At 32.9% G+C, this 22,330-nt stretch overlaps 1 pseudogene; it reads left to right on the forward strand.

Annotated features, from left to right (window-relative positions):
• Positions 1 to 273: 273 nt before the first annotated feature.
• LOC148952396 (uncharacterized) overlaps positions 274 to 22,330 on the forward strand; it is a 39,091-nt pseudogene continuing 17,034 nt past the window's right edge.

The following is a 22,330-nucleotide window of genomic DNA, read 5'->3' on the forward strand; positions in this document are numbered from 1 at the left end:
AAGTTATCCCGATACAACTGACTCGTTCTTGGATTTGTCGTCTACGTCGACTGCTAAGAGACCGCGAACGTAAGAGCCATTGTAGAGATTTGTAATTGACGAAGCGAGAAAAGTGCTTGTTGCCCAAGGACGGCAGATTGACCGCATCCCACCAACATCCGACGCCCTTCTTCAGCACTCCAGACGTGCACACTTTCAGGCTGGCCGAATTTGGGAAAGACCCCATTCAGAATCCGCCTTCCCCCTCTGAATGTGGATGGAAGCTGATAAATGATGAGTGGCATCCTGTCTGGACGACGCTACCCGAGGCTTCCGAGGCGTGCAAAGAACTGGTCAAATGTGGCTGCAAGAAAGCCTGCAAGCCACCAAGCAAGTTCATGAAGGCTTCACTACCGTGCATTGATCTTTGTGCCCGTATTGCAGCGTGCTACAGATCTGACGCCAGCAACGAATAGGCTGCTGAACCAGGGCACCAACTGCGTACCACTTTTTTTTTTTTCTTATTTCTACCTCTTTTTATTTCTTCCTTCAGTGATTAAAGTCATATCTTTAAACAAAATTTATAGCAGTGGATTGGACTTTTAAAGGAGGGGGAAAGAGGGGGGGAGCAGTCCTAGTTTTGCGCGTCACAGCTGTCATCCGCGTTTTTTTTTGTCCAGTGTTTGCCACCTACTCCCGGTAGAGTAATCATAACCGCCGCAGCCAAAATTGAAAAGAAACTCATTTTGGCATTTCCCCCTCTACCCCCCCCCCCAGTTTCTCCTATTCAGGATTTAGGATGTAATACTGTACCACTCGATCTTGAGAATGCCTCCTGAAATGGCGAGAACAAACTTAGAGACAGCAGATCAGAAATTTCCCTTCTTTAGCATTTCCCCCGTGAGAAATAGTTACCCCTGTTTTCTCCCTCCTAGGACATCCTTTTCATTTTCGGCATGACATTAAATCAGTGACTATATAAGATTGGATAAACAAACCGAATATCAATTTGAAATAAGCAAAAACAAATATTTCCCGTTTCTCCCCTGTTAGGTGAATTTCACCCCCCCCTCCTTCCCCCCAAACCACCCCTCCCTTTGATGGTGGGACACTCCATTTTCCATCACTGCTTCAATTTCTTTCTAATACCGAGTATACACACCGAATATCAAGCTAAAATAGGAAAAAGGTTTTTTTTTGCTTTTCCCTCTTTTGGACTACTTTTACTCCCTCTTAGATGGTCTGATCGCTTGTGTCCCAGTCTCATTCGAAAGAGCACATCAAACTGCCCCAGTGGATCAACTTTCACACTTTTCTTCAAATTTGCACGAATCTTCGACTAAGCGACTAGACTATATGTAGTTCTTTCAGCAGACAAACTCCAATTAAAGACAAATATTCAATTAAACGCAAGTATGACCCGTCCTAGCCTCGGGTATGTTTTGCAGCAAGGGGGTGTAAAGTGGGGTTATATAGGACAGCAGAAACAGAGTAAAAATTTAGTTTTATTTATAAATATATATAAAATAACGAATCGGATTAGAAAGTTGAAAAGTTTGGAATAAACTAAATAAAAAAAGAGCTACAATTTGAAGTTAATTTCGACTTTTTCACTTTTATCCAAGGCATGCAAGAGTCCAAAATATAAAAACTCAAAAACAATCGTGGAGGAATAAATTAAAAGAATCTAGAATTTTCAATCCGGCCAATTAATTTTAAAAGTTTTTTTTTGAATTTATAGTACTTTCGATTGCTTCAAATTTTCCATTTCTTAGGCTCCAGACCTTTTTTAAAAAAAGCTACCAGGTTTCGCATTAGATTTTTTTTTTCTATTTCCTGGGAATTTAATAAGGTAAAAATACTGGGCAAATTTTAGATCCTTTTTCAAAGACCACTTGTGCAAAATTTCATTGTGCTGGTATGGCGAGTCAGAGAGCAAGATCTCTTTTTATAGCATAGGAAAATTAACATTGCAATGAATTTAGCGACTTTCACCTTCACAAGTAAAGATCAAAGCTGCAAATACACTTCCATATGGAAATTGCTAATAAAATTAAATGAAAAAAAAATTTCGATTAATCTCTATACAAATCAGTTATGATATACCACCTTATGCAAATCAGTGCATGCGAATTTTCTATACCTGTGTCTCTCAAATTTTATCAACCATGGTTTTTGAGACAGAAGACAGAGAATACTTTTGGGTCTTCATTGGCTGTCAGTAAGATTTTCACTAGAGCGTCCCTTTTGCTTTCGATAATTAGCATCGCGGATGATCTATTAGCTTGAATTTAATTTTAATGTACTATATTATAAGAAATCACTAGATTAAAAAAAAAAATTAGAGATAAAATCCTTAAAAATCACTAAACTTAGAAAAAACCCACTGGTTTTAGAGGCAAAATCCCTAAAAATCACTAGCCGAAAAAAAAAAAACTAGAAATAGCAATAAATCACCAGGGGTACCAACCTTGCAGTCAAGGTAGAAACTGTTGTCTGCTTAAAGGTGCAACAACTAATCTTTTTTAGCATCTTCCTATTTTTCCACTTACTTGATAGCTGCTTATATTTGTGTTTGATTATCTTAAAGATATTAATGTAAAAAACAAAGTTTTTCTGAGGGAAGTAAACAGCGAAGTTGAAACTTAAAACGAACAAAAATTATTCCTTCACAGCCTATCTAACATATATTAATAAAACTAGTATAAATAAACCAACTAATTATGTTTCCCTATGCTTTTAGGATTATACAAAACTTGCGCTTCACTGAAAACATAAAATAATATAGGAGTTTTGGTACAGTAAAAGCAAACCAATTAAGGTCACTTTTTATAGAATCAAAATATTACCAATCCCTTTTGGGATCAATTCATTTTAAGATAAAGCGAAAATCCATTTTAGGATTTAACTTTATTTTTTTTACGGTTAATTTGGTATCACTTCTGCACAATGGCTCAGTTCGATGACTGGCTCTCGTTTTGGTTCTGAAAAGTTCAATATGTCATGATTAGTTTGTACACAAGTTCGGAGTAAGGCCATCTTGATAGTATTAGGACTATAGACTAGCTTTAGAATCAAACAGTTTGTGGGAACGAACTGTAAGTAAGGAGCGACCCGGCTCAATAGTAACCAAAACTCAAATAGTAACCTTAGAAAATTTGCCTTATTTTCGAAAAAAGGGGGAAACAACCCCTAAATGTCATAGAACTTTAATGAAAATCAAACCATCAGATTCGGCGTATCAGAAAACCTTATTATATAAGTGTCAAGCTCCTATTGCAAAAATATGGAATTTTGTATTTATTGCCAGATGAAAGATCACGGATGCGTGTTAGTAGATAGTGACCTTATGCTTCTATAAAAGCACTAGGAACCACTGAAGCGTATCAAATTGAATGAACTTATATATATATATATATATATATATATATATATATATATATATATATATATATATATATATATATATATATATATATATATATATATATATATATATATATATATATATATATATATATATATAATGGGTTACCTGAGGCAACACGCATTTTTCTGGCCCAAACATGGATGTAGAAGGAATTATACAAGAATATATTTCCAGCATCGTCGGTTCATACCCCTACAATGACTATATATATTTCACGACTAAAGGCATTGTCAGACACGTATTTGGTATTGTGGATTTGGTATCGTGGAATTGAAGGGGCAGCAATCCCCCCCCCCCCCCTCATTAATATTCTGAATAAATAATAGATGAAGTAAATAATCAAATTGAGCTATTTTTTTCATGCATCTTATTAAAAATATTTTTGGTTCAGGCTTTGTCTAGGACTCTTCTTCTTTTTTCTATGTGTTTTAAGATGATTTAGGCCTATATGCATATAAGTTACATAGTGAAAAAGTGAAATTAATTTTTTATTCCAGGACCTTGATGTCAAACCATCGAACAAAAGTGGGCGAAGTTGGATGTCGCCCTCGACAACACTGACACGGACCTAATCAGATCCTTGAACTTGAGGAGGGATAGTCTAATCCGCTTTGCGCAAGCTTAAGATGGACAGATAACTTCTAATGACCTACCTGCAATTTCTAAGGTAACCCCCATTTATCAGATAGCTTTCAACTTTATAATGCGCTCACAATTTCGCATAGAAAAAAGTAATAGGGATGTTGAAGAAAAAGGGTGGGGAATGGGGGAAAAACAGGAAAAAAAAAATCTTAAACAGATAGTGCCTTAACTTTGCTACTTAACTTTTGGTACTTATTTAGCCCAATATCGCGTTGTGTGTGCCATAGTAATTAGTGATTACTTATTAGACTTTTTTCTGCTCAATTATTTTTTGTGATCTCTATATCATAAAAACAATGATGAAATAAAAGCTTTATTAGTTTCTCTTTGAAAATTTTATGTGGGTGAAGGGGGGATATCATTCGTGAGTTTTATAGCAGCTGTCCAGGTATAAAGGGTATTTCGGCTAAAAGGCTTCGTAGCTAGCTCGCAAAAATATCTCATGCGTTCGTAAGTGGAAATTGACATGCATTTTTTCTTTTACCCCATGTTGGGTTATGCTATTGTAGCGGGGGAGAACAGCGTCCCTCGTTAATATTCTGAATAAATAACGAAAAACGGACTAAATAATAAAAAATTGTGTTATTTTTTCTTTTATCGTATGTTGGGTTATGCTATTGTAGAGGGGGTGAACAACGCCCCCATTAATATTCTGTGTAAATAATAGATGAAGTAAATAATCAAATTGTGCTATTTTTTTCATGCATCGTGTTAAAAATATATCTGATTTAGCCTCTATCTAGGACTCTTCTTATTTTTTCTCTGTGTTTAAGTAGATTGGAATTTAGGCCTATGCACATATAAGTCTTTTGTCGTTATGAAAGATATATCACTGTAACTTTGTTTCTTTTAATTGTTCAGGTGGTAGGACAAAAACTTCTTCTTATGCCTCGGTTTGTCTTTTATCATTATGGAAGACATATCGCTGTAGCTTTGTTTCTTTTAATTGTTGATATGGAGGGACAAAAAATTTCTTCTTTTGCCTCGCCTTGTCCTTTGTCATTATGAAAGACATATCAAAGTAACTTCGTTTCTTTTAATTGTTGATGTGGTGGGACAAAAACTGCTTGTTCTTCCAGCGATTTATTTAGTCTAGTTTTACCTTGGCTTGTCTTTCTTCATTACGAAGTACATTTTGCCAATGCATTGATCTCTCTTTGGGTACTTTATATGATTGAAGTGGACAAGTATTTAGCCAATATAAAGCTAGGAGCGAAATTAAGTTTTGAGGAGGTGAAAAATTGCCATAGTTTTTGACGTTATAAAATAGTGGATACTGCACATGGAAAATAACAATGCTTTCCGCTAGGCCCTGGGGGAGGGGGGGGGGGGAGGGTTACAACATCCAATCACTCTGAATCTTAAAAAAGACACTACAAATTCCGATTACCAATCCAAAGAGTCCCCCTAAGAAATTTATACGATCATTCTTTCTACAATTGGGAAGAATATCAGTAGTGGGTACATATTACACCCGGCGAGTACGACCTCAATCTTTTTTTGTGTAAGTTCTAGAAATTAATACATGCATTATGACAATCAATATAACTGGGTCCATATTCTAGGACAATGTGCATTCATCAGAAAAAAAAGCAAGGAATGAAGAGTTCAATTTTGAAGCTACTTTAGAGGAAGGTGGCATGCCGTCTCCTGGTAAGTTGGATATTTCAATATTAGATGATTTATCGGCTATGGTAGACAGTATTCAAAATCCTCAAGAATTCCATTCTTCCCCCTTGATAACAATGGACCCGTCGTATAAAACATTGGCCAGCTCTTCTGTTGGAAACGTAAGAAAAATTAAATTTATCTTTCCCCTCATGTATGTGTGTTCTATATTTTCTATATTTTATATCAAATTAATTTAAGAAGCTTTTTCGTAAAACAAGTTTTTCAAAGAAAATTAAAGAGCTCCATTATGCCAAAAATGAACAGAAATAAAGCCAAATAATCTTCCAAGCGTATAACTGCCGTATATCACTACAAATAAATAAAAGAAACTCGAAACAAACAGAAATTACAATAAACAGCCGAGTCAACTCAAAAAGAGCAAAAATTCGCATTATTAGGGCTGATAACCCTTATGCCTTCTCAAGACCAGAACATAGTTTGCACTTTACTGAAAAAAAAGTAATAAATGGCCGTGGATTTTCAATTTAATATATATATATATATATATATATATATATATATATATATATATATATATATATATATATATATATATATATATATATATATATATATATATATATATATATATATAATATATAGATAGAATGAATAAACTATATATATATATATATATATATATATATATATATATATATATATATATATATATATATATATATATATATATATATATATATATATATATATATATATATATATATATATATATATAATATATATATATATAAAGTTCGTTCAACTTGATACGCTTCAGTGGTTCCTAGTGCTGCTGTAGCAAAGTATAAGGTCACTATCTACTCGTGTTTTTTTTTATTTCCCAAGGGGTGATCGTATCGATCCAGTAGTCCTAGAGCATCATAAGAGGGCTCATCTGAACGGAAATTAAAAGTTTTAGTTTACTAAAACTGAACCTACCCTCTTACGCTAATTTTTTCCCGAAGTCACCCAATCAAAATTTTGAGATAGCCATTTCGTTCAGCATAGTCGAAACTCTAATAAATATGTCTTTGAGGATAATTAAGTCCCCCACAATTCCCGGTGGAAGGGCTGCAAGTTATGAATTTTGCCCATTGTTTACATATAGTATTGGTTAATGGGGAGTATATAGACGTTTTCAGGAGGATTTTTTTGTGGTGGGGGGTCGGAGGAGGGGGTTACGGGGGAGGATCTTTCCAGGGAGGATGTTTACTCGGGGGAAGGGACATTTCTATGAAGGGGGTGCCAGATTTCCCAGCATTATTTAAAAAAACAATCAGAAATTAAATAAAAAACAAGTTTTTTATTTACAAGTTTAAAACACAAAGAAAGTAAGGAGCAACATTAAAACTTAAAACAAACAGAAATTATTACGCATATGAGGGGGTTAGTCCCCTAGTCAATACCTCGCCCTTTACATAAAGTTTTTTCAGTACTTTCAAAAGTACTGCAAATTTCATTCTAATTATTTATGTAATGTGAGCCAAAATCCAAGCTGTATTAATTAAAAAACGTTCAAGAATTATATAAAAAAAACAAGTTTTTTTAACTGAAAGTAAGGAGCGACATTAAAACTTAAAACGAACAGAAATTATTCCGTATATGAAAGGAGATGTCCCCTCTTCAACGCCTCGCTCTTTACGCTAAAGTTAGACTTTTTTCACATTTTTTTAAACAATAAAAAACTTTAGCGCAAAGAGCGAGGCGTTGAGGAGGGGACAGCCCCTTTCATTTACGGAATAATTTCTCTTCGTTTTAAGTTTTAATGTTGCTCCTTACTTTCAGTTAAAAAAACTTGTTTTTTTATTTAATTTTTATCATAGCTTGAAATTCACTCTTGCATAGAAAGAAATATTCGGATTTCCAGAGTTCATATTATGCCTTATTTGATCTCCATTTCAAGTGAAACTAATGCATATTTTCTACAAATTATGACTGTATATTACCCACTATTGGTATTAGAGTTGGTGAGAGCAAAATGCTGCTTGATAAATCAATCCAATATTTCTGTATGCTGTTCAATTACTTCACGGTTATTAAAAAATATTTAGTTTTACGTTTGTGTTTTTAAGATAATTTAACTGTATACTGAAAGTTACCAATGTCACAACTGGTGTAAGACTATGGAAAGCTTTATAGATTCGTTTAGTGTTGTCAGGCTACATACTCACTTTTACTTTTAAATCAATAATCCTGTTTTTTATGCTTGACTTTTGTGTTTTCAGTAAAGCGCTAGTTTTGTATAATCCTAAAAGCATAGGCTGTATGCTTTTGTTAGAAAAGCTGTTAAGTAATAATTTTTGTACGTTTTAAGTTTCAACATCGTTCTTTACTTCCCTCGGAAAAACTTTGTTTTTTTTAAATTGACCTTTGTTAGTTTTTTGATTAAAATTTGATATAGAAACAACGTTGCTATGATCTTTTTTATTTATACGGAATAATGTATGTTCGTTTTAAGTTTTAATGGCACAATTAAGTTTCAGTTGAAAACTTATTTTAATGTAGTTTCCAATTATTACCGATCTTGGGGAGATAAGACACCCATAGAAAATACTGCAAACAGCCTTGATAGCTAGGAAAAACTTTCAGTCTATAACATGTTCATCATCCATACTTCACAAAACAATACATGTTTGTTTTTCGATGAACAAAAAACTGTTTTAGTCGGCCGACTTCCCCTGAATAAGCCATAATGAAGACAGAGCTTTGTAAATCACCTACTGACTAGCAGAAACTAGAAGGCTACTGTAACAAAACAGAGCTGTTTAAGGGCTCATTTCACAGCTTATATTTACACCTAATCATTTTTTTATAAATTTGACTTGATAGCACCTTCCCATAAAGTGCACTTCGGTTGTTCCCTCCCCCCCCCCCATTTTTTAATGAAAAAAGTATATTTTCCAATGAAATGACCAAAAAAGGTGTTTTTCAAAACCTAGGCAGGAGCAAAAAACTAAGGGGTCAAGGACGCCCCTTCCCCTCAATTACTGCCGTTAGAACTAGCACACAGCCTTCATCGCAGAATGAGGTTTAAAGGTTCAATTCAAAACTGTTCATCATTCAAGCTTAGTTTTTGGTAGATTTTCAGTTGAAAAATTTTTAGTTTTATTCAATTTTTTTTTTCGCAGTAATCTTTTAATTTTCAGATGACTATGTAACTTATGAAACTTCCTAAGAGGGTATAGAGGGGAAATATAATGGAGGGATTTTATGAACCTCCATTTAAGGGCTTAGGATCATGACTATTGCAATTGTATTATTTCATGCTCCCAAACTCTTCCACTTAAGAAGTGGTGCCGTCATTGAACAACTCTCTACGATGTTCCAGTGCCAAACTATCTGTGGAAAATAAAAATAAAGAAGAAAGAAAAAATATCCCGTTTAGGCAGAATGTTGTAGTAGCTACCACTTTTCTTGATTTTCAAGCCAATATGTTTTCCCATGTTGTTCACGCCAAATGACGTAAAGTTTCCTATACAGGGGTTCTGGACAAGGCGGTTCTAGTGGTATACTTTTTGTTTTGAAGTGACTTTTTTTAGGAGTTATGGATTTTTATATTTCTTAACATTGGACGTGATCGTCTTTTATTAGGTTGCTAGCTACCGCTGCAACCCGGATCTCTTACTAGGTTGCTAGCTACCGATGCAACCTGGATCTGTTCACGTCATAGTTCTAATAAAACTATGACGACATTCATTATTTATCTAGTAGGGTTTCAGACAAGGTGGCTCTAATGATGTACTTTTGATTTGATCTGACTCTATTTTTTTATATTTCTTAGCATTGAACTGATCGTCTCTTACTAGGTTGCTACCTACTGCTGCAACCCGAAGTCACATATATACTTATGAGGCAGTGTGGCCGAGTGATCGAAGGGGCTGGTGCTAGCCGCCAGTCTCTTTGGAGGCGTGGGTTCAAATCTTACCGCTGGTATACGATTATGATTTATGTACAAAATCTAATATCTTTGAAAAGACTGCAGTATGAAAAGACATCAAAATGCAGTTTTTAGTGCGAAAATTTATTTTCTTTTAGAAATAATTTATTTTAGTTTCAAAACATTTTAACCCAATTAATTTCCTTTAAAATGAGCCATTGAACAACCTTTTACGATGTTCCAGTGCCAAGCTATCTGTGGAAAAGAAAAAAAAGAAAACAATATGCCGTTTAGGCAGAATGTTGTAGTAGCCGCCACTTTTCTTGATTTTCAAGCCAATATATTTCCCTTGCTGTTCAAGCCAAATGACAGAAAGTTTTCTATGCAGGAGTTTTGGACGAGGCGGTTCTAGTAGTGTACTTTTTGTTTTGATCCAACTTTTTTTAGGAGTTATGGGTTTTTATATTAATTAACATTGGACGTGATCGTCTCTTACTAGGTTGCTAGCTACCGCTGCAACCCAGATAATTGATAATAATATAAGATAAACCTAATTTACAAACACTATTTATGATGAGCTATATCGGTCATTTATGAAATTTCTTTAAAATGAGCCATTGATCAACTCTCTACGATGTTGCAGTGCCAAGCTATCTATAGAATATAAAGTTTTAATATAACTTTACAATGAACTGTTTCATTGCTTCAAAAATCAAATATCTTTGAAAAGACTACAGGATGAAAAGACATAAAAAATGTAGTTTTTTAGTGAAAAAATTTATTCTGTTTGAAAAAGAATTTGTTTTAGTTATAAAAAGTTTTAAACCCAATTAATTTCCTTTAAAATGAGCCATTGAACAACTCTCTACGATGTTCAAGTGCCAAGTTATCTGTGGAAAAGAAAGTAGATAAAAAAAAGATGTTGTTAAGGCAGAATGCTGTAGTAGCTACCACTTTTCTTGATTTTCAAGCCAATATATTTACCTTGTTGTTCAATCCAAGGCGGAGAAAGTTCCCTATACAGGGTTTTGACAAGGTGGTTCTAATGGTGTACTTTTTGTTTTGATCTGAATCTTTGTTTAGGAGCTATGGGTTTTTATATTTCTTAACATTAGATGTGATCGTCTCTTGCTAAGTTGCTAGCTACCGCTTTAACCCAGATGATTACAAACAGGAAAAAGCCTAAGGATTTTTCTTCTTTGAAATAGAAAGAGAGGATCTTCCAACAATCAAGTAGATAGCTAAATCGAATGCATAAAATGATTTGTTATTCCAATGATCGTCTTTTAATTTAACTACAGCCATGATACCGATGAAAATTACATAATCCCTATTTATATTTCAGTTAAAATGGGCTAATTGTTGATCCTTACTATAATAAGCATACTAGTGGAAAGGATAGCTTTCATTCATCAAGATTGGAAATGAAAATGCAGTTTTTAGTGGAATTTAAATTAAAAAAGTATTTAAATAAAAAAAAATTAGTTTTTTAAATTAAAAATACACTAGAATTTTTATTTTCCATTCAAATGAGACCTCACCCGATATTTTATGACCACTGGGTCGATACGGTAACCCCTGAAAAAGAAAAATAAATAAACACACATCCCTGACCTTTCTTCTGATAAAAAATACGGCATTCCACATTTTGCAGAATGGAGCTTAAATCCTGAAGCAGGAAAAAGCCATAGGCTTCTTCTTGTTTTTTTTATATTAAAGAACGAACTACTGCCCAAAGTAAATGATAAATTTTCTAGTAAAGGTTGGAGTTGTTATAATAATCCGAGTTGCAGTGATAGCTAGAAACCTAGTCAGAGAAGATCACACCCCATTGCTACCTACCACTGCAACTCAGATTGTTTAAACAACTCAAATCTTTACTAGAAAATTTATCACTTATTATGGACAACAGTTTGTTCTTTAATATAAAAGCAGGAAAAAGCCTATGGCTTTTTCTTCTTTGGAATAGTAAGAGACAAATTTTAGAGAATCAGGCAACTAACTAAGTCCCATATATGCTTTGTTCTTTACTAGGTTCCATCCATCTCTACAGCCATGATACCGATGAAACTTTCATAGCCTCTATTTATGATCAATGATCCCTTATATAACAAACTTATTTAAGGAAAAGTTATCATCAGTATAATGATTCGTCATTATGCTTCAGTTACTATGGGCGACAGTTCGTTCTCTAATGTAATTCACTTATTACGTTATATATGGTTATAACCTATATACGATTATAATGTCATTCATCAGCCTTGTACATGAAAAAGCAGTATTTTTTGTCAAAATTGATTCTATTTTAAAAAACATTATTTTCAATTAAAAAAAAAACTATATGTAGCAATTTCCTTTAAAATGAGCTATTATACAGCTCTCTATGATTTTTAAGTGCCCGGCTAGATGAGGAGCAATAAAAAAGGAAAGAAAAAAGATACTGTATGTGGAGAATACGTGTTTTCAAACGTGTTTTTCTGTCTTTGCTTTTCTCTGTTTGCAGTTGGCCATGTTTTGATGCAACCTATGCAATCTACTGGAAAATACTTGATAACTTTAATTCAAAAACGTGTTAGTGTTATTTTCAAAACGTGTTTTTCAACTTTTCATTACTATGGGATTTTGATTCGCCTTTTACTATATTACAACAACTGCTACCACCATGACATAATTTAGAGTTTGTTTTTTCTATACCCTGTGTATGTGACATTATAAGTAAATAAACGGTGCTATTTAATCCGATCAATTATACTGTACGGTTTATCTTCAATTTTATCGACTAAATAGCTAAACTTAGCAATGCTTTGAAAAAGGCAAAATAATTGAAATATTTATTTGCATAACCCATCTCTGAAAACAAATTGCTTCCAAAAATCAAATATCCTTGAAAAGACATTAAAAATGGAGTTTTTTTGTAAAAAGTAATTCTATAATTAAGTTTTTTGTTTTTTAATAAAAATGGCAATAGAACTTTCAATTTCCGTTTGAATGAGCCTTTAAGTGGCATTCTAGGACCACTGGGTCGATACGATCACCCCTGGGGAAAAAAAACAAAGAAACACACATCCGTGATCTTTCTTCTGGCAAAAAATACCAAATTTCACATTTTTGCAGATAGGAGCTTGAAACCTCTACAGTGAGGTTTTCTGATACGCTAAATCTGATTGTGTGATTTTTTTTTAAGATTCTGAGTTTTTATGGGGTTGTTTCCCCTTTTTGAAAATAAGGCAAATTTCTTCAGGCTCATAGCTTTTGATAGGTAAAATTAAACTTGATGAAACTTATATATTTGAAATCAGCGTAAAAATCCAATTCTTGGGAAGTATCTATTGGTATCAAAATTCGGTTTTTTTGAAGTTCAGATACTATAGAGTTGAGTCGCTCTTACCATACAGTTCGTTACCACGAACTGTTTGAAATTTTGAAAAAAATCCCTCGAATCAACTATATCAGTCCCTTATATAATTTTATATAAATGCTTTATGTAAAACCTGACTACAAACAGGAAAAACACTGCGGCTTTTTCTTTTTTTGGAATAGTAAGCTGGGGCGTCTTGAGGCTCATTTTATTGGGGGGGGGGGGATCTTCGTAAATTTTAACGCATTGCCACCTTATTTATGCCGATTTTTCTGCAGAAATAAAAAAATTTGCAAAATTTTGGCCGATTTGCAAAATTTTACCGAATCGCTACCTGATTTATGCCAAATTTTTGCAGAAATCAAGAATTTTGCTAAATTTTGGCCGATTTTGCAAAATTTCTGCCAAAATTTTCACCTTCGGTGAAAATTTTACGGAATTCCAAAGAAGTCGGGGGGGGGGGCTGCTCCCCCTTCGGGACGCCCCTGATAGGAAGAGACAAATCAAAGAATCAGGCAGTTAACTAAGTCCATAATTTGTGCTTTAACATAAACTTCATTAATCAAATATTTTAATACATCCTATGTGGGGTATTGGTTAGGATAGCTCACATTAAGCCAGTTGGCTCAAGTTCAATTCCCGGTATGGGGTCCTTAATATAATATCTTTTAGTTTGTATTTCAGCTGGCCTAATGATAAAATCATTATACCTGTGATACTTACAAAATTCCAATTTATAGTATCCATCCCTTATGTAAAATATTTGATTAAAACACGACGCTTCTTTAGAGCTGCTGCTTTTTAACCCTGCTTATATCGGTTTTTGGTAATCAATTTGAGAATTTCATTTTTTTCTCATAGTGCTCTTTCTTTTTGCCAGCCACCTGTTTGGCTCAACTTTCATATCCTACCCTCTCCTTAAGTTTCTTTTTTCTTACTTGTGAAACCATAGCAATAAATACTTTTCTTAGGGAAATAAATATTATCAACCAATTCGGTTTAGTTCTCGTATCAAGTCAAGAAACTGACAAAAAATCAAACTAGTTTAATTTTAATTTCAAGATTATAATTGTCTCCTGCAGCCAAATTTTTGTGGTTCAACTTATAAAGTGTGTATTTTTTGTGCTAAATTTTCATAAAAAAGAAATTCATTTTTTTAGTTTAATTTAGTTTTCAGTTCAGAATTGCTAAGTTTACTATGTAAACTGAATAACTATTTATAGTGTCTGAGCAACAATTTTAGTTTTTTAATTCAAACTAGAAAAATAAGAGAAATTTTAAAATTAGTTTTGTTTTTTGTAAGGTTGTATTATAATTGTCTCCTGGAGCCAAACTTCTTTTTAGCTCAACTTCTAAAGCGCGAATCTTCTGTGCTATATTTCAGTGGAAAAGAAATTCTATTTTTTTCTTATTTTAGTTCTTAGTTCAGGGTCGGTCGAAAACAGGATCAGCCGCTTTGTGGCATGTTTGAAACAGGTTTGATGTGGCATGGCCGCATAGAAACAAAAATGAATTCTTGTCGAAAAGGGGCATGTTTAAGAGCTGACGTCACAAGACTTGTTTTGTTTCTTAAGCTAATACGAAGGTGATGACATGCCAATTCTAAACCAAAAACGACTCTATCGAAATGTGGCACGTATAGGCATCGTGTCAAAAAACTGGTTTTTGTTCTATAAGCTAATATGAAACCAATGGCAAAAGTTCATTTGCATTGAATAATTAAGGGTTTGCTGGAATTCAGTGGTAGAGTAAGTACTTTGAAATAAAGATGGCAGTGAGAGATAAACCCCTTTTTTAAAAATGGATGTCTTTTCAACTTAGAATTTATAAATACCTACTTCTAAGGTGTAGAATGTACAAAAATAAAAGTAGACATTTTATTTGCAAATATATTTGTTTCCTTTATGTATAAATTTTATTTTTTGGAAGGAGATTGTATAAAACATTTAGTTAAAAATTTTTGATGGTTTTCATTTAAATAAGTAATTTTGTTTATCACTGGTTTCATACCAAGCGGGACTCTTGTTAAAACGGATTTAAATGGCCATGTTCATTGGAAAGGGGTGATTCTAACCCTCTAAATAGCTCCCTCTGGAGCTATTGTTTTATCCTTATATCCTTTCACTCTATACCATCAACTCTGTTTCTACTTAGCCTTTTGTGTCATTCCTATAGAAAAAAATTACATATAGAAAAAAAATATAGAAAAAAAATATAGAAGAATTCATATAGAAAAAAAATTACAAGAAACGTTGAATCGATAAATACTTTATTTTAAATAAGAGATTATTTTATAAGATACATGGTTGTGTCTTCTTCCACTGTCAAATCCATAGACACTTTGAGTGTTTGTTTTGTCGTTGTTGGGTTAACATCGAAAGATTAAATTTTCGCTGTTTTTATTCTTCTTTCTTTTTTGTTTAGCACTGAGGACAGCTTGAGGGAGGTCCTTGTAGAAATATTTGCTTGTTTCTTCGTCATCAAGGTTTGCCACTGGCTGACAAAATGTTTGTGTTTTCACCTTTTTTTATTTTATTTTTCATATTATTATTATCTTTCCTCTCTGATTTTCATAAGTAAAGTACAACCAGTCCCGTATTAGAATGTGTTTAAAAATAATGTATGTCGAGTTAGTGATCTGTAAGAAAAGAGCGACTCGGTCCAACAACAATCAAAATAAAAAACTAAATTTTTTATTCAAAATCTACGGGCCTGATGAAATTCACCCGATTTTTGACAAAGGAGGAAACAGCATCGAAATGTAAAGCACGTTAATATTCAGCCTACTAGAGAGCCTAAGTCTAGAAGTTTTTCACTCCTATTTTCTATCTAAAATCTTTTGTACTTTTTACCAGATGACATATGAGTTTATAGGTTTTGTTCTTCATGCCCAATTGTAGCAAACCAAACCTAGAAAATTAGAAGAGGGCTTGTTTGATCGTGAATCACAAATATTAATGACCTTTGAGAATAACCAAAGATTGGAGGGTAGCTAGCATTTGTTCCACGCCTCTTTTTACCCATATAATGACATATCAAAATTTGGCATTATTAATTTGATTTAAACAGTAGAAAGGTCCAATAATTTATCTTTGGGGAGGAAATGATCCCTTATAGTCCCAGAAGAAGGAACTACAAGTTACGCAGTTTGCCCACCGTTCACATATAGTATTTCTTATTGCAGAATAGGAAAAAAATTATAATGGGAAGCGGTATTTTTTGGTGGGAAGCGGGTCCTTGAGTGGTGTGAAGCCCTTCCGAGGGAATAATTTTTCATGGTAAGATTCAGGGAAATTTCTGTGGCAAGTTTTACACAGAAAGCGGGATAAGATTTCTTGTCAAAATTTGAAAAACAATCAGAAAGTTCATTTATAAAACCAAGTTTTAAGCTTAAGAGAAACAAGAGCCATTTTAAATATGAGTGGAGCGGCTCCTTTCTCAATCCTTGCTCTTTAAGCTATTTAGTTTTCGTTTTCGTTCTATGACTCGTTCCTTTAGGAATGAGTCATAGAACACAAGGGCTGTTGAATTTGAAGTATTTTTAAATAACTTGCTTTTTAGAGTAAAGAGCGAGGATTGAGAATGCGACAGTAACGGAAACACTTCTGATCATTTTAAGTTTAAACCTTGCTCTTTACTTTCAGTTGAAAAAAGTTGTCTTTTCATTTATTTATTCAATAAAATCAACCGGTTACTGACGGCAAATTATAACGTGAAGTGGTGTGGAGTCCAAAATTTGAAGGTATAGTACCTGAGCCGCCAATGGGGCCACATGATTAAATTTCCTATTTGAGATGTTTCAGATGAATAGTAATCGTAGACAGGGGGGGGGGTGACTAAGATTATTACAAGGCTCGCTGAATCTTACTTTCTGTCCTTGTTTTTAAAAGCTGCAGTGCGGCAGGAATTGTAAAAAAAGTTATACTTGAAGGCTAAAACGGATAATTAAAAAAAGTTCAATTTTTGTTATAACCTTAAGTAAGTCTTTGTTCTCAAATTATTAGTAAATATTGGTATATTGAGGGAGGAGAAATATCTGTTATTTTAGGACAACCCTAAATAAAGTATTAATAATGATATTAAATTATATAATAGGGGAAAACTAAGTTTTTTAAGTGGAAGTAATAAGCTTCTTTAAAACCAAAATATTTGTCATCGTAAGTTTAAGTAAAGTAAAAAAAAACCTAAATATAATATAAGGTAAAAGTCTGAATAGAATATAACGAAGTGGATTTTTGAATGAAATAAACAACGGTTATCAAAACATAAATGAACCGGAACTGTCCAGCAAATGAAAAGGGTTATAGTTACAAACCTCTAAGTTTTTTATGCTAGTTTGTTTTTTCCATTAAGACTTTTTGTTATTCGTATCTTTGTTAAACAATAAAATTCGTGGTTTATTTGGATGAGAATCAATTATCAGAACATTTGTAATCGTAGTTATTCTCAAATTCTCAACGTTACAACTATAATCTTCTCAACACATTTTTGGCATTTAATATCTTAGGTGGTTTTCAATTGTTGAAGTTCTTGTACTGGCTTAGATAAAGAAGTTTTGCTCTGTTATTCTGAGAGTTAATAAAATGGAAAAGTCCTTTATAAAAATAAAAACCAGTCATTTATAAATTTCATTTGTGAAGCTAAAACCTCGCTTATCCTTTGCCACAGCTGTTTTAAAGCTATCTTTAGCAATTTGGTATTATATATCATAAAATCAGTAGGTTAGAATAATTATACTGTTTTAGATGATTTATAGCTAATTTATAGCTAATTGTTGCTGTTATCAACTAGTTTTTAAAGTTAATTTCATCCAAAGAGCATGTCCTCTGTTGTTCATTTTCTTCATAAATAATTTATTTATTTAACACAAAAATATAGAAAAATTGTGCGGAGAATTTTTGTAAGTCGGAAAATATCGATTGGAGTAGTAATATTACGATAAAATTTGTGTCTGCTTTGCCTAATTAGTCAAAACTATGTATTTTTAATTTAAAGGAATAATATTAAGAGAAATTAAGTACGTGAAAAAAAAATATTCTGTTTTTTTTTGGAACACCTATTTTCGAGCATTTAATTTGGCATCCAACGTCATTACCTTATAAAAATGCTATTTCTATTGAATGCAACAAATTTTTTGTCAGATGTAAATTTTATTAAATACTGGGGATATACAAAAATATATTTTCTTTTTAATTCCCACAATGTGACAAGAATTAAAACGCAAAAATATGGACTAAATTGATTTGTTTCAGCCTATGATTCCTAATCTGAATGTGTTCCAAAAAAGTATTTATATTTGAAAAATAACCTTTATAAATGGCATCTTTTACAAAGCATGAAACCAACCTATTCCATTGAACGAATTTACTTTTATTAAGATGAAAAATATATTTATTTTGAACCTATAATTACCTGTTATAATTTGATTGTCCGTTTTGAAATTTCATCTTTAACATAATAAATCAAAAATAAAATAGAGATTTACACATATTAAAATATCCAAAAAAACGCCACAGCTTCTGTATAGTTCTTTGCTATGCACAGGAGTCTATTAAAGAAATATACGATGTATGAAAGATCACGTAGTAAAATTTTTATACCATCATTCAAAACATCTAGCCATAATTATGCAATATGTCGTTCTTGATTCATTCTTTCCAGTAATCTCTAGGATCTTTCTGAATCCCTATGTCCTGAAAATATTTTTATTAATTAATTAATTGCTTCAATAGTATAAGAAACTAAATTTAGCACAAGGTAAAAGTCTAAATGCAATATAACGAAGTGGATTTTTGAATGAAATAAACAACGGTCATCAAAACATAAATGAACAGGGATTGTCCTGTAAAGGAAAAGGGTCATGGTTACAAACCTCTAACCTAATTATGGTAGTCTGTTTTTTCCAATAGAACTTTTTGTTATTCGTATGTTTTAAACAATAAAATTTGTGGTTCGTTTTGAATGAGAATCAATTAAAAGAACATTTTTAATCATAATTATTCTCAAATTTTCTATTGCTCTTTAGTCCAAGCAACGAATCTATAACTATCTCAAAAAAATTAACTACTGATGTTTTCATATACTATTACTTAAGCAAAGACGGGAGCATTGATGGAAACCAAAACCCTCTCTCCCCAAAATATACATTTTATTTTGCAGAAGAATTCTGAAGTAACCCATAGACAATAAGGACTAAATAGTAAAGTGACGATCTAAAAGTGGTCTGTTTATTGTTTTTTTTTCTACTAAGATTTATTTTGGCATAAGGTCGTATAGACAGAAATTATCATAATCCAGATTATGATTTTTTTTCTTGTTTTAACGTAAAATGCAACTAATTTTAAATTTAAGAAAGTATAATCTAGGAGACGCAGCAAGGACTATCACATTTTGGGATGGTATAATGTCATAAAAAAGTTAAATAATCTGACTAATGAGCAAAATAAAAAATTTTTTTCTTATCGCTATTTATTTCCATCTTTCTATCGAAGCTCCTAAATTAAAAATGTCTTAATACTGCGTAATATGTTTCCATAATATTCTACGGATGTCATTGAGGGGGATAACACAAAACTACACTGAGGTCTTGTGCCATTGACAGGGAAAGTTAAAGTAACTCAATAACAGTTTTTTAGCCGCTTCTCTCTGTTGTAAAATTGTGTTTAATCTTATTGCCTCTGTTTCACATTTTCATACCAAAAAAATTTATTCCTTAATGTTTATCATTACAAGAGCGTGGATGACTATGGTTCTAAGCAAAGGGCTATTTCTGATCCGATCTGAAAGTACGAATGTCATCAAATTTATAGATTTTGGTCATCATCGGTTCCATATGAGTTCTCATAAATTTTTTACTTGTGTGGTTTCTTGGGTCTTAGGCAGCTTTCTTGGATGTATTATAATTGTTTCTACGGTTTGCTTTGGGTTGTTATAACATTATCAAGGTTAGAATCCCTGCTTAAAGCTTCACCAAACAAAGTATTTTTAAGTAAATTAAGTCCTTTTCAAATGAAAGCATTATTAGGACAATTTTGCAAGGGGAATCGTCCACAAATATTTTAAGGGGGGATTTTCAGAAGGGATATAATTATCCAGATGGAATTTTACGGCGGGGTGGGGTAGTGTAAATGACACAAATTGTCAATAACAAGTTTCCCGTGAATGAAGTGAATTTTTCAGGAAGAGAAAACCAGATTTAACGGCATTATTTGAAAAATGATCAGAAACTTAATAAAAAAAAGTAAGGAGCAGCCCTAAACTGAAAACAACGGGAAATTATTTCATATATAAGTGAGTTTGACTATTTGTCCCAACTTTTTAAGAGCGACTCCTGAAACCCAAAGGGTAACGTAAGATAAAGGATGCGGCACTAGATCCTTAAGGTCCATCCCGGCGGTGCTGATCTCCGTCTCAAGGCCTTTCAGCCAGAAAGTGCAAGGGGGGATGAAAGCCAGCCACCCTAGGCTTTCGCACACCTTTCCTGTTTACCTTCCCCAGATTTCTCCAGGTACCCATTTGGAGCTTGGTCAACTCTGACTGAGCTTACTGAATCACACCACACTAAACCCCGTCCCAAACCAAATAACTCGATACACTAGGATTCGAACCCTCACCCTTTCGGACAAGGGATCCTAAATCTAGCGCACGAATCAACTCGACTAGGAACCCAAAGGGTATGTAATTAGGATAAAAAGCTCTTTTAAAAGGACCAAAAACAACTATCATAAATAGCGAGGTATCGAGGAGCAAGGTAAAGCGCAAAGTTTCACCCTCCTTATTCATGGAATAATTCCTGTTCTATTTTAGTTTTAATCCTGGTCCCAATTTTCAATTGAAAATACTTTTTTAATTTAATTTACACAAAAAAGAATGGACAGTTCATAGAATAAAAATAAGCACAAACTAGAAATTGAATCTTTGAATATGGCTATGTATTGTACATGTTTGACAACAAACTTTTAGAACTAGGGCAATTATGTGAACAATTTAGAGAGCATTAACTTGAACAAGTAAGTATTCTTACAGCTAGCTTTGAATCTGAATAAGTTCTTGGCCTTTCAGATATATTTGGCAACGAAAAAATTGTATTTATAAGAGACCCAAAGTTAACATTAACTTTGTTTTGGGGACGGGGCGACTTAAAATTTATAATTGCTGCAAATGTTAACCATAATTGAATATACCTTGCAATACATTTAGGCTGTAGTGTTTTACGTCAATAAGCCACTTACTGTTGACCTACTACAAAAAACATATACAATATTGCTTTTTGACTCTTTGGAAGACGATAACAGTTGACAAAATAGATGGCTCTTATTGAATTGCTATATAATCAATAGAAAAATTCGTGAATCTAAAAAAAGGCATTTTTCCTATGCCCGTAGATGCTTTCATCAACATTAATTAAATCTAATAAAATTGAGTTGAGTGTTTCGCTTTATTTGCTATGTTTTATGGCACAGATAAGGGAGTAGTCTTGCTTGCATTACAACTACCGCTTGGTACTTTATAAATCCTTCATTTACAAAAAAACTGAAGCTTACACAGTAATAAAACAGTGGAACTTAAACAGTAAAGAAATTGGAGCGAAGAAACAGCAATATTATAAAGTTGATATGAATTTATTATAGTCAAATTTTATAGAATATAAAACATACGCATTTTCATATGTTAATAAATAACTCTTAATTTGGCAATATTAACTAAATCTGCTTAGTCCAAAAAGTTCATTAAGTGGACACACGCTTTTGAAAGCATTGTGGGATCTATTGTTTCATTTCTGTAGTTAATTATGGGGAAAAGAACTGGATAAATAATGCTTAAAGTAAGCTGTTTAGAATATATTATTTCTTAAAATATAATCCTGACACGGTAAAAAAACGAACAAACATAGGACAAAGCCTGAAAATAAACCAAAATAAGATGTACATGGTTTTTTCCCTTAGAATTGACAGTAGAAAGTTAAAATGACATCAACTCATTGATCTGGAAATATGAAGGATTTTCTATAGTTGGGACTTAGGAAAAAGTTGTCCCCTGGTATTGGAGGATTAACATACGGGGGTCACCACTTTTAAAGGCAAAAATGGCGCAAAGAGTTGCTATGCCACTTACTGGAGGGGGAGATCCCTCGTCGGCCCAAAATAGTGGGATTTCCGCGGTTACTCCAACGGTTCCGTATATACTAGCGTGATTGGATGGTCCAGGGCCACTTTTAAAAGCCAAAGTTTACCGATAAGATTTCTAACTATCTCTTTAGACTCGACCTAGGCTGAAAAGTTAAAAGAGTACATAGTATAAAAAAAGTCTTACTGTATTCACTGCACGCTATATAAGAACTGATAAAAAAAAGACTCATTCTCCCAGCCCGCTC

Source organism: Artemia sp. Qi Xiang Cuo, chromosome 5 (genome assembly GCF_049724085.1).
Source record: "Artemia sp. Qi Xiang Cuo chromosome 5, ASM4972408v1, whole genome shotgun sequence".
Lineage (NCBI taxonomy): Eukaryota > Metazoa > Arthropoda > Branchiopoda > Anostraca > Artemiidae > Artemia > Artemia sp. Qi Xiang Cuo.